Source organism: Magnolia sinica, chromosome 15 (assembly GCF_029962835.1).
Source record: "Magnolia sinica isolate HGM2019 chromosome 15, MsV1, whole genome shotgun sequence".
In the NCBI taxonomy this organism is placed as follows: domain Eukaryota; kingdom Viridiplantae; phylum Streptophyta; class Magnoliopsida; order Magnoliales; family Magnoliaceae; genus Magnolia; species Magnolia sinica.
This window is the reverse complement of record NC_080587.1, coordinates 18,684,406-18,698,485: the sequence shown is the minus strand read 5'-3', so window position 1 is coordinate 18,698,485 and position 14,080 is coordinate 18,684,406. Positions and strand designations below refer to the sequence as shown.

Below are 14,080 nucleotides of genomic sequence, written 5' to 3'. Positions count from 1 at the left end.
CTGGGCATGGTTGGGTGATGGAATCCATTCTAATTCATATACTTTTCATCTCTGTAAAATTTTATCAGAGAAAGTTCAGTTTAATTTCCATGATTTTTGAAGCAGGCATAAGATCTCCCTGATCTCTACAAGTGGATCCTCTGAATCCCTAGTTTCCTACCTCTAAATTTCTTAAGTTTTACATTAATATTTCACCATTATTCCTCAAATTATAATCAATTTAGATTTCATCTTAGTCTAGTTCTAATTCTACCTAGTTTCAGATATCGTACAGGTTTCAGTCCCTTGGGATTCGACCTCGGTCTCACCGAGTTTATTACTACATCACAACCCTATACTTGGGGAGCGAACACTCTCTGTTATACTTATAGATGGACAATGTACCTTGCAACGAACCCACTAAAGATTGGGTAAATGAAAGTGTCTGTTGCCCTGAGGTTTGACTTGTCATTTTTCTATGATATTTCAAAATGTGTTTCTTCTGAGTTGTGGTCGACCCATCTACTTGTTTAGCATATTGAACCTTACAGTACTTGCATTGTATCTTCATTGTGCCATTTTTCAAGGTTATTTCTTCAAAATCTTCCCACACTACCGATCTTTTTTTCGCTTTTCTTGTGATCTGTGGCTGTGGGGTACTAATATCAATGGGCAGTTCTTCATCTTCTGACTTAATCTTTCATCTTCCAAGATCATCAGCGATGTAACTGACAAACCGTCGGGGGGATTGGAAAGACCCTCACTAGCCATCTAATAGTTGAAAGATACTAAATCATATTAGCATTAACAATCTAATGTCTTAAAGATTTATACTAAACCCTAAATTAGTCACCCATCTAAGGTTAGATGGATTGTAATACTTTTATATTCCCATTTAAACGCCCACGCCGAAAATTCGGCAGCATCTCCCCATGTCTCTCCAGATAAGTTGATCTTCCATCACATTCCGATGCCAAATATCTAAGCAATGTGAAGATATTTGATATTAGAAATGAAAAGGAAGAAACATATCTAGAGAGAAATGAGATGGAGCGCAGATCAGGCATGAACATTTAAATAGGTTATATGAAAGCATAGTATCTATCTAACCTTGAACTGTCCAAAATGAGACAATTTGAGTAATTTTTATGCCACAAAAAACACATTATATTTATGTTTGGCCGCATAGAAATCCTCAAATGGGCAACTAATTATCTAACTCACAAGTCACAATAATAAGCTAAGAAAAAAGCAATGTAATCCACACATATTAAGCTAACTATATAATGTGCAAGCACAATAATAAGCTAAGCAAAAAAGCAATGTAATCCATACATATTAAGATAACTATTTAATGCATAATAATAAGCAAAGCAATAAGAAATGTAAACCATAATTCCAAAAAAATTAACCATTAATTGTTTAATTCAAATAAATAAAACACACTAGCAATTTAGGATTTAGGGTTTAAGGATTAGGTTTAGCTGTTTAGGTCTTAGGGTTTAGGGTTTACGATTTAGGGTTTAGGGTTTGGATTTAGGGTTTAGTGTTTTGGGTTCAAGGTTCAGGGTTTGGATTTAGGGTTTAGGGTTAGGTTTTAGGTTTAGGGTTACGCTTCAGGGTTAGCCCGGCCGCACTCGAGCCAAGTTGGACACACCACAGTGAGCCCGACTGCACCACACTTGAGCCAGGCCACATTGAGCCCAGCCTCACCGCACCCGAGCTAGGCTAGGTGCACCACACCTATTCCGAGCAAGCTCGGATGCACCACATTGAGCCCAAGCCGCTCCCGAGTCTACCTGGACGCACTACAGCGTGCCTAGGGCTGCTTAGAGCCATCCATTTGATGATTTATTTAATTAAAATAATAAATAATAAAAATACGTGAAATCGAGCCGAACGGGTGCTGTTGTGCAAACGGGTGGAGGAGAGAGAGAGAGAGGAGGAGGAGGATTGGAGGAGCTCGAATGGGCAGGGTGGCCAGACGAGGAGGAGAGGGGAGGAGGAGCTCGAAATTGAGCCGAACGGGTGCGTATGTGTGGACGGGTGGAGGAGAGAGAGAGGAGGAGCCGAATGGGTGCTGTTGTGCGGTTGTGCCGGAGTAGGGTGCTCATATCGGGTTGGGTGCGGCGATTGGCTAGTTGGGTTAGGGTAGAGAATGGGTTTTTGTTTTTGTTTATATAGTACCCGATAACCGGATTGAGTCAGGTTTTGGTTCAGGTCGAGTCCGACCGGATTGAGTTTCGGTTTGAGTCAAGTCGAGTTACTATGTACACGAACTCAACTCAGCCGGGTTTTAGATCGGGATAGGGCTACTTGATTCGAACCCGACTCTGCCATTCGGTTCGGGTCGAGTTGGATCTAACCGGTCAGACGAATTGAGTCCACTGACTCGAGTCGCCCCCTGCCCAGCTCTGGTCTCACCCCCCTTTCCTCTTTCTTCTCATGTTCTCCTCCTCTGTTGGACATGCTATTGCTGCATCAAATCTACCAGTTGGAATCCACCATTTGCCAGAACTTCCAGTTGTTGTGTCATTATCTTTGTCTACAATCGAAAAGGGATTGACAACCATTGAAGGGATCGTCCGATGCACCCAACACATCTCAAATTTGCCTTCCCCGTCTCCGGCACCTATATAACAGATTTTGTTCATCAAATTACACTACAATCTGTCGGTAGTGTATGCCATAACAACACCATCTCTAACATTAGCACCACTGTTCCCCACCAATTCGCTGTCATAGTTGCCATGGTTAAAAGAACCTGAAACCCACATCCAAAATCGTCTCCCATCTCCATCGAAATCTTCTTCATCAGGAAACTCATGTTGTCTCAGCCTGCTGAGAATCTCTGATCGGTCACTCCAACAAGCTACATCTATCCTTTCTAGTTTTCTTCTCGATCACCGTCCAGCCATCGGATCCATGATTCTCCATCGCCGCCGGATCTAAACCAATCTCCAAATCTGACTACATCATCCTTTGTTCAGATTTGGCATCATCACTGCCGCTTCACCTTAATCATTGGAGTGGTTGTTGGAGGGGGGAGTTGTTTATTTGGTGAGCTATGTTTCCACTGTTGCGGGCACTTTGGCTCTTCATGAAAGTCTGTGTGGAAGAGTGGGCCCTCAGGATTCGACGGTTTACACGATATGGGATCTCCACAAAGTCGATGTTGAACGGTTCAGGTCTAGCGGTCCACCTAACCACTATTGGAGCATATGAGTCTAATCACCCCTCTGATTCTACAGTATAGATGGCCTCAGATTACAGTCTACGACTTATATCATTTGAGGGACAATCTAGATGGACAATATTAATATCTCATTTTTTTTTTTTGTACTCTTGTTGTTTCTTGATATGATTTTCACGAGAGGACCTCTTCCCATTTATAGGGAAGGACCAGAAGTTTGGATGAGACCAGAGATTATTCAGTCTTATTGTTATCTCCTCATCTAAATCTTCGTTTAAAGTTGAATTTGTAATTCAACTTTAGACGGAAGAAAGAAACAAGATTAATAAACAAGAGGCTAAACCTTGTGGGACCCACCCACTAGTGATTGCCCCCAAGTGGGCCCCACGGCCTATGTCCAACACTTCATTTGTGGGATGGGGTATTCTCATTCGTTGACTTGTGGATTTTGATTGGTGCCGAGGGCCTTGATCAATCTTTCTTGCGCCTCTATGCCTTTGACAATGTATCTTCATCGTAACATGCCTTTTGATAAGATGCACTTTTCTTTTTTCCTTTCTCATTTGTGTCGGGTGTTTTGAACTGGACCCGTTTGTGCCGGGTGTATGGACTAGACCCATTATTCTGTCGGGTGTATAGACCGGACCCATTTGTGCCAGGTGTATGGATCAGACCATTTTTTGATGTCGAAATATCTGAAGCTATCGGAAGAGCCATGGTAGATGTCCTAGCCACTGGAAGTGTGTATCCACCGGAAGAGCAATGGGTGAAATCTAGGCCATTAGAAGTGCCACTAGATCATTCATCAGTCATTGGTGCCAATGGTTCATATCCCAGAAGTCATCAAAAGTATCTACTTGCCTGATGCTACTTGTCATTTCGTTGCCTCATTTGCTCACCTCACGTTATTATTGTATTTTACTTCTGCTTTTGCGTAAATGTTCATCGTACCTTTCAAACTCAAGTTACTCATTTCGGAGAGCCTTGATTTTGGTAGGGATTGTTAAAGTATATTAGAGAAATATTATTATATTAGGAAATTTCCTTATTTGTTAAGATGTGTATCTGGTAAGATCTCTCTAGATCTCTCATCGACTCTGTATTCATGTTATTTTCAGTGAATTAGAGATATGCCAATTTCCACACAAGCCTCTTGTGGTTCTACACTCTTAATATGTGCTGCCATGGTTATCTAACTCTTCTTTTTTCCGGCTATAAAGGCCAGTTGATATTGTCTCTGTCATGCCTGATGCGGATCATGAACAGGATGCAAATACAGCATCGACACTCACCTACGTTTATTCGTGTGTGCTTCAGTCATGTTCTAGAGTCAATTGAGTATCATTTCACTTGTTTATGATGGTTGCCACCTCGATCACGTATAGAGCATGCATTTGTTCATGGAGATTTAGGTTATTAGTACTGAAGTGGGATTCAGTTCATGACTAAAGCGGGTTTCAATCATGATCTCAAATCAGGTGGGTTTCAGTTTACATGTTTGTTGCAAAACCACATTCTGCTCACACCACATATAGAGCATAAGTTTGTCCATAAAGATTTAGGTTATTAAAACCGACTAATGATCACTGCTAGTTGTCAAATGTTACTTAATGTACATTCCCATGTAGTACATCCAAACCATGCAAAAGGTGGGCCCTATCAAGAAGATCATCTGCTGCCTTGAATACATGCCTGGATCCTCCAAAATGCCCTAGAGACCAGAGTACCCACGACAAAACAAGAAGACATGAACGTGTGTGATTGATTGCTGAGATTCACGCTGGAACATCCACTTTCAAAACAAAAGAAGATAGGAAAACATATTGATTCTGACTCAGAGAGACAAATGCACTGCTCCTATAGTGTATCGGGACTGACCTTGTATTGTATCAGTACTGCATTAGTTTTTGTTAGTCACTGTCCTAGCCAGTGTAAAGAAAACTTAGTTGACTCAATCAATGCTTACATTGAGTTAAAGGATTAACATCATAAAGACTGAAAAGAAATAATTGAGCATTTGGAACACTGCATTGAGATCTCGATCTCCACCCCCCCCCGGTAATCAGATTATGTCACAAACACTTGGAAACTTGAAAAACTCAGATTCAGTACTTGACTGAGTTGTGGGTTGCATCTAACTCAGGACAAAGCTGACTCTAAGCTGAGTTTCTGATCTCCAAAATTTCTATTTGGGATAGTGAAAGTAATAAAAGGATATGGAACAATCTAAATATCTGCATTCCGAAGAAGCTAAAATGGGAGAAGGTATTGCAATGGGAGCAATAAAGAAAGACAAGTAATTGAGGTGGAATGGTTAATCAATAATCTTGCTTGCTTTTGCTTGGTTGATTGGATATGATATTGTCATCATAGGTACTGCAGAGCCTAGCCCTTATAAAATGGCCTTGTTTTTGCTTGACTCTGCCGACCTGAAGAACGTTGAGCATTAATATTGTCTTACACTTCCAACAATTTTGGGTGGGCTTTTAGATGGTAATGGGTAAAAGTTCTATGATCGACAGCCCACCAGACATCAACCTTCTTTTTGCTGAGCTCTTTGAATGAGCCGTGGCAGAGGCATGCATTGACATTGGTCACATGCCAACCAGCCATGGAGGGTTGAATGAGGAACGAAGTCAGATACTCCTAGAAATTGTTTTGTAGTTTGTCAGAAATACTGTTCTCAATGCCTGAAGTAGGGCCCCTATTTTTAGCAAATAGGATTATGTGATGCCATTAAAGAGGAGTTACATGTAGTCTGGCGAACTATTAAACCGATGTTCATGTACTAAGATATTCTATTATGCATTCTCTTTTCAGGTAAAGCAAGTATGATGCAGGACATGAAATTCAAGTATGATGTGCAAGATTTCGGGCATTAGATCACACTAGTTCTGAAACAATTACACAAAATCTCACATCCCACACAAAAGTTCAAACACTCAATTAAGGGGAATCTTATGCGGATCCAGGCCTACATATGCTAGGGCCAGATCAATCAAAATTATAGACCAAACAAGAATCAAAGGAGGGTAAATTCATTCACACATGCACAAAAATAATTCCCCCAATCTAAATTTCAATTTGGGTAACCATAAGGTTGAAGAAAGGGTATAAAATTGGGAATTTGAGTAATTTAGGGTTAGGTTTAGGGATTTTGGGTGAAAGAGGAGTGAAAGGGAGGAGAGATACGAACTAGAGAAGTACCGCATGTGTGGACAACAACAATAGCACAGACGCACGTGCGTGTGATCTCGACCGCACGTGTGTATGACCCACTATTCAGAAAAAGCCCACCTTGGCCCTGGTCGACCAGGGGTGGACTCCAAAATCTCCAAATTTCAGATCGATCCGATACACTATTTGTACGTGGTGCTCCATCGAAGTTTCAGCCCTCCTGTAGGGCTAGATTCTGGAAATTTGCTGTAGAGAGAAAAACGGCTGCAATAGAGGATGAATTTGAAGCGTAGATGATTGTAGGAGAAGAGAAATATAGATGGAAGAAGGTGGGGCGAATCAGGATAGGTGTGGCTTCGCACCATGGTAGTCAGCCCTTCGAGGAAGGGAGGGTTTCACACTCAATTGAATCTCCACAACTCAGAAATTTAGAGGAGCAGAAAAATGTAGCAATTTTATTAATTTTCATTGAATAAAAAAAAACTACAAGGGGTTCCTATTTATAATAAAACCCTATACTACAAACCTCACACCATGTGCACAACCTATTATTTGGCAACGAAGTAATAAAAAATAACAACTAATTAAATCAATCTAAACCGTCCATGATACTCCTAATAACAATAATAAGCAAAACCCAAAATACTAAATTAATTGGAATAGTGGGCCACGATCATGAGAACCCATGGTGGGATTCACATGACTATCGGGTCCACTCCAATGAACCAAAACGCAGCCCTCTAATTAGGAGGCCCTCCCTGGACATTGTCATCGATCCAGATCGATGGTGGGGCCCTCCTCCTCCTTGCGTACGTGCGTGGGGGGGCGTGCATGTGCGTGAGATGTCCCCATCAAAGTAGAATCTCAACTGTGAGTTCCGAAGTGCAACACTTCAGTTTCTCACAGTCAGCAGTTGTCATTGATTTGCTGAAGAGCACAGGGCCCATAACTAACTCCAGTCCATCTACCTCTCTGAATATTGCATCCAAGGATGGAGTTGAAGGGGCTATAGGTAACATTTGTTCTAGAGGAGTTACCGGGTCCTGTTGCACTTGGATGTGAATAGGGCTGTGAATTCCATTTCCATAGGAATGGGGCCTATTTTTCGGTGACCCAGACTGTTATTCTGATGGGCCCCGCATTGGACAAATGGTGTCCCAGAAACCTTTCAGATTAGAAGATCTTAACCACCAATTCTTTTTGCTCTTCTTCCTGACTGTTGCTTTATTTATTTATTTGTTTAGTTTGTTTTGTGAACCATCTATCAGTTGCCAACTGATTGAAGGGCTCGGATCCTGCAGTAGGGGACCTCCTTTTGGGGGATTTATCTGCAGATGGTCCCATCAGATCAACGAAGATGCTGGCCATGTAGAGGCTGAAAAAAGTTTGGCACATTTATCGCTGGATGGTCCATGATATGAATGCAAGTTGGCCTACTCTTCAGATCATGTTTTGATGGATCATGCTCTGGCACGGTGCCTGTTCACACCTGCCAAGTGTGTCGTGTGCAATTGAACCTTCACCCCTTGTGAGGCACTACAAACAGCCTTTGGCCCACCAAGAAGACATCACATCTGGACAATCACTATCATCTGTGGGTGCGGACCATGGAGCTCATCAGGTCTCAGACTTGCCCACCTGAATATGATTGATCAGAACGTGGGCTGTCACCTGAAGGTCCAGAATGTGAGATGCGTAGAAATTCAATGTTTTTGTGGGCTTTACACTGTCCAGTAGCTGAGTCACCACCAGGCTTGGCTGAGTTGGTTATCCCATATTGAATTTGGTCAAGGATTCTCGTCTTCTTTGCTTTTTGCTGTGTGATGGATTCATCAGGACCGCATCAAATAGTCTTGGACCTCTAGCCATAGATCCCCTACCTGTATGGAGTCTATGGACTGGATGATTCAACACAATTTACACCCCTATGCATCATTATAACCCTAGCGAGTCCCCAACGTGATTAATGCTTGGTGTACAGGAATTGTCTGCGTGCCTAAGAAATTCTGCGTTGTGTGTGTGCACGCCCCGCGCGTGGGTGCGAAATAATGCACTGACACCTTCGTTGCTTTTCCTCTTTAGGTTCTTTGAAGAGGATTCATGCACATCTTTCTATACGTTGTAAAATACAGGATGCTCTTGGGAGTGCTTTTTCCATCTTGCAGTCAGATTTTCAGTGCTGACTTGCTACAGAACCCTGGGCCCAGAGCTAACTCGCTTCCAACTTGGAGCACTGAATCTGTGGGTGTCAATGGAGGAATTACAGGTGACATCTTGCTTTCAACTCAGAACACTATCTGTGGATGACAATGAAGGGATTAAAGATGACATCTTGCTCTAAGTTCCTGATGCGATCGATACATGCTTGTTTAAAAGAATTTGCATGCAGGAGGAATTACAGGGTCCTGCTCAGCAGCCAATATACAGGATTCCATAGATGGGGGGCCGATCTTATGTTCTCACGTATAGGAAGATCCTAACCCTTTGACTGGTAGCCAAGAAGTTGACAGTGCAAGCACTACATTGAGGATCCACATTCAATGGATGCCAAACAGCAAAGGCTTTCTCCATCCACAGTGGGCCCTGTAAGGTCAATGTATGGATTTCTAAACCATGGTCCCCTCATGCACAGCATCTCGTGCTTTGGAAAACTGTAGATTTGCTTCTGAGTAGGACATTGTAATTCCTTCTATCATTAATACAAGCTTGCAGTTTATGCATTACATATGCATATAGATAATCAGGCTGATTTTGTGATGGACAGGCATGGTTTGTACCATACTTTTAAAACTTTCCAACTTGAAAGTTAGCCACCTCAACTTGACTCGGTGAGATTTCAAGCCGAGTTGCTAGGAAAGTCGGACCTGAATTCGACTCACTGCTGATTCGGGGGAAGGCTTGTCGAGTCGACTCAGCCACTTGGGAAGACTCGGTGCAACATGCTGTGACTCGAGCTGAGTCACCCAGTGAGTCACAATGTTATTTTCTTAAAAATGTTAAGGTTGATGAGGGTAATCGATCCAACAAATGTTGATAAAGGAGAGGATTTAACCAAGACATCATCGTCAAGGAGTCTCAATGCATGACTTAGTGGTAGACACACTGCGTTTCAACATTGAAGTCATGGGTTTGAGTGCCCATATGGGGTGTGTGTTTGTATTAAAAAAAGAAAAAGAAAAAAGATATCATCAAGTAGTTTGATGCTTTAATAATCTTCAAAAACTAAAAAAGTTTTTTTTTTTTTTTAAAGCTTTAAGTTTCAATTACACACACACCACACATTAATAACATTGACTATTTAGATATCTATTGGTAATCCTACTATTTTTAATTTATAAATTATGAGTCAGGTCGGGTCAAGTCTTTAGGGTGCACCCGACATGGCTGAGCATTGATAACATAGATTAGAATTTATAAACAGCAAGAGATAATTTTGTTATTTATCTTTATTTTTTATTTATGACATATAAGTTATGTCCATGGTTTTCAAATAGAGATCAACAGGACGCTTCCTCTAGTGAGCCCTCGGACAGGGACAAAGCCCACATCTACCAATCGACTCCTCTTTCAGAACTGCATATTGAGGCCGTGCCAAAGTGCAAGGAACCATCTTCCCCGGCCAAGCCTCTACTGAAAAGCAGGGAATCATCCCCTTCATCTTCCACGCCTTCCGAATGCTCCGAACCATCAGTCACAGACCTAACTTCTGTGCCGGCTGTAGGAAGAAGCAGCCCTCTGGTCTTGGGACCAACATGAAGCTACCCGAAGGTGTGATCCTGCTGCCCATAACTGAGGACAAGTGGGTCGCTGCCAGGCTGGAGTGCGCCGAAGCAAAGTGACTAAATGGATCCTCTCTGTTTACCTGTTAGGGGGAGTAGAAACTGTTTACCTTTACTAACGAACAAAAACAGAAACAAAAAAGAAAAGGAAAAGAAAAAAGAAAGTAGAAGCCGATCATGGTTTATAACTAACATCTGCAGGCAATGCTGTGGAATATACCGGTCGCTGATGACAAAAACACAAGATGATATTAGCTGTTCTGACCTCTTTTGTTACATGGATTTTTGCTGGAAGAAGGTATTGTGACGTCTTCTTACTCCATGGAATTGAAATGATGTTGTTGATATCTTGTTTTGACAAAAGAGATTAGTGCCTGCAGCCACTGTAAACACCACGTGATTGTCCATTGGTTGAGGAGAGGATGTACAAAGTGGGTCCCACTGATTTTGATCCATTGGTAGCCTGCAAATGGACAGTTAGCTAGACTGGTCTATAGTCAATGGTGAACTGGCAGAAATCTACTGTTTTGTTTTAGGATACTGCAATCAGTGCACTTCTCTCTGTGTCTGAGTCCCACCTGATGGATGACCTTGATCTTTGGATCATCATGTGATGGTACAGTTGCGAAAGGGACCCAATAGGTGTACTAGCATGCCTAGTCTCTCTCAATTTGGTGGCATGTGAACGGAAATGACCTCTTGATAAAACTCGTGGGCCGGTTCCCATAGGTGGGTAGATTGCGCGTGTTGAATATATGTTGTTGTAATTCTCTGTTATTCTCCTTGTTTAATCCATGACCGTTGCCTCTATGATCTATGGATTGGCCTACTTTTGGGGCCATCACAGATTCATAATGTGGCCCACTGGATTAACAATCATGATCTTGTACACACGTTACCCATCCCATCGGGGAAAGTGGGATTCACAATTCTAATCCAATGGAGTAACCATCACATCACACTTCTCCAGAGATGAGAATGATGGGATTGACCCTTTCAGTTTGGACGAGTAGGGCCCATGGCTATCGATAATCTAGGCCATCACTTGTTTGTTTGTTCCACCGTGGATTGATCATGTGCCGAAAATCACCAAATTTGAATACTGTGGCTACTATCCTATTTGATTTTTTGGTGTAATGGGGACAGTGTTGTATGTCTAGCTGTTCTTTTGAGGCAACAAATACCGAGATTACGGTTGTTCTATGAAGGAGATTTTTGGCACCCGGTCCATGCACAGCTGGTGCAGCAGACCAATGATCGAGATTACCAAACAGTGGGCTCCATTTCTGGAACCTCTGTTTTGGATTAAGAGTAGCAATGGGCCTCGTTAGGATTGCCATCTCCGTCCCCCGGCCCTAGCCCGACCCTGGCCCAGCTCTAGTCCCCTAAGCCCTAGCCCTGCCCTGGGCCTTGAGGTGATCAATTACCATTGTTTACTCTGGTGTGGTCCACTTGAGCTTCGGATCTGCTTTACTTTTGGGTTCATGCCCTAAAATGAGGGGGCAATAGAACACATATATGAAGTTGGGCCCCACAGACCCAACACATCACCACTAGGGTGGTGTTTGCGGTACACCTCATACGCGTCCTGGAAAAAGGGAGTGGATTAGTTGCTGCCCCGACACACACCCAACATGGTGCGGTTCTGACCATGGACCTACCTCGATGTATATTTTGTATATCCACTATATCCATCTGTCAATTGATGAAAATTGACAGGAGCTGTACGAGTTACCTTGTAAACTATGGCATTAGGAGTGACATAGAGCTTTTTAGATTGGAACTCTTTCCGCGAGATGTATCTTCTCACAGGCAGATAAAGCAACATGAAAAATCCAATGCCCCGTGCCGGAATCAAAAGTAAAGAATAAAGAACCCATTGAGCTGTTTGGTTCTTAACATAGTTATCTTCCATCTCTTGGAAGGACCCCTCATATACAATTGTTTCATCTTCACCCTCACCATCATCATACAACACAGTATATGACAAGTGCCTCTCTGAGACATTGATTTCCATGTCTGTGGATCCCTCCATGGTCTCATATGTGGATCCCATCTAAGCGATTGAATTCATGCATCAACATGACAAAAATTAGCATCTCATGCTGTTAAGCTCCACAAATGTTGAAATGATTTGGAACATGCATGTCGATTGTCACAAACATGTTCAGTTGCTTTAACAAAAAGAAAAGATAATAAAGCATGTCTGGTCATAGATTATTGGAAGTCACCACTCTAGACATTAATATGGCTAGTGACTCCTGACCATTGATGAGCTAGGCCCGACATCGAATGGCCCATGGTAGAAAAGCCACACAAATTGAACGATCCAAGCTTTCTAATGGATTGATCTTGTCCTTTGAATGGGGACCACGTTCTGTTTCACCATTCATTTCCAGCTACAAATTGGTCAGCTATGACTGCCTGGCAAACTTTTCAAACCAATGGTTATCCATAATAGGTCCACTAGTGGACAACCTAGATTGATTGACCATACAGTCACATATACAGTGGTAAGCAAGATAACTATTTGGCCCCGTAATGAGCTGTTACAGGGCCGTTACAACCCCATAACGTATAACAGTTACCACCTTTACAGCTACATCATGACTGTTACGGCTGGTACATAGCTATTTTGGGATACCTTAGTGGTAAGTGTCAACCAAGACTACTTGCTCATGTTGAACCAGAATCAGTCTCATGTATGAATATACATATTTTCTGTGTGTGACATGCATATTATGTATCCACGTAATCAATCTGCTTCGCCCATTTCATGCGCATTCAAGGAAAATGACTAACTGGGCACATCTAACACATTCACATGCAACCAGATGCATTCTATCATAGGTTATATTTCTTTCCATATAATCTGAATTAGCCTAGTTGCGACATGCCCACATGCCCGCCAATCCCCCAGCCCCTATAAAGCAGGGTTGATCTTAGGCAGGCAACCGGTCGTTGAAGTTTTGCTAAGCAAATCCTGAGGAATCCTTAATTGTAAAGCTGACACCAAATAGCTTAGAGAAGGTGGTCACATTGACGACAACGAGGATGATGATAGGAACGAACAACAAGAAAAACAACAGCAGGCACTCTGTGGTGTGATTTTTGCCACCATGCTACCTGTCCATTGCACAATTGGCATATATTTTACATCAATCAAACACCCAAACAATGGACCTCATTGTGGAAGAATTATAGCCCAAAATCCACAACGATTGGATGATCTTAACAAATCTGACTTCATTGTTGCATTCAATATTTTAAATATCGACGATTTCGGCCAATATATCCTACAATATATATTGTATCCCACTTGTGCGATATAAAACACACAGCTAGTGCCGATATATCACATGTTCAATCCGGGGAGCATTTTTTATTTCTGATCGCTTTTTCTTTTCTTTTTTTTTTTTTTTGAAATTATGTTAAATCAATGTCAAATGGTTATAAATCCATTGGTTATTCATGTTTTGCATGAAAAATCATAGAATTGGAGCTTTGATTTTAGTATCCATTGGTTCTTCATATTCTCCATGTTTTTTTTTTTTCGAAATTTTCCTTCAAGCAACTATCAATTGAGACTAATTTCAAAACTTGAGTGGAAGTGGTCCAATTTGAGGAAAATTGGGGAAAATTCAAAATTTCCCTAATTTCTCATAAAATGCTTGTAATGTTGTACTCCAAACATGAAATCAAGCATTTATGAGGGCTGATCAATTGATTTGTTAAGTCCTTGTCAATTTCAAAAAATAAAAATCATTTTTTTATTAAAAATTAATAAATTATTTTATTTATTAATATAAAAATATAAAAATTTCCCTTCAAACAGCTGTCAATTGAGACTAATTTCAAAATATTTAGGAGTATTTGATGAAACGATCATGACAAACACTCTAAATGTTATGCATTCAATTTGTATATAGTTGCATTATTCAATCAGACAATA

The 14,080-nt window shown here is 41.5% G+C and overlaps 1 long non-coding RNA gene across 1 annotated transcript; it reads left to right on the top strand.

Annotated features, from left to right (window-relative positions):
- Nucleotides 1–2,803: 2,803 nt before the first annotated feature.
- On the top strand, nucleotides 2,804–10,087 carry LOC131227405 (uncharacterized). Its single transcript, XR_009162246.1, has 3 exons — nucleotides 2,804–3,167; nucleotides 8,432–8,615; nucleotides 9,844–10,087. It is a non-coding gene; the product is annotated as an uncharacterized LOC131227405 (long non-coding RNA).
- The last annotated feature ends 3,993 nt before the right edge of the window (nucleotides 10,088–14,080 follow it).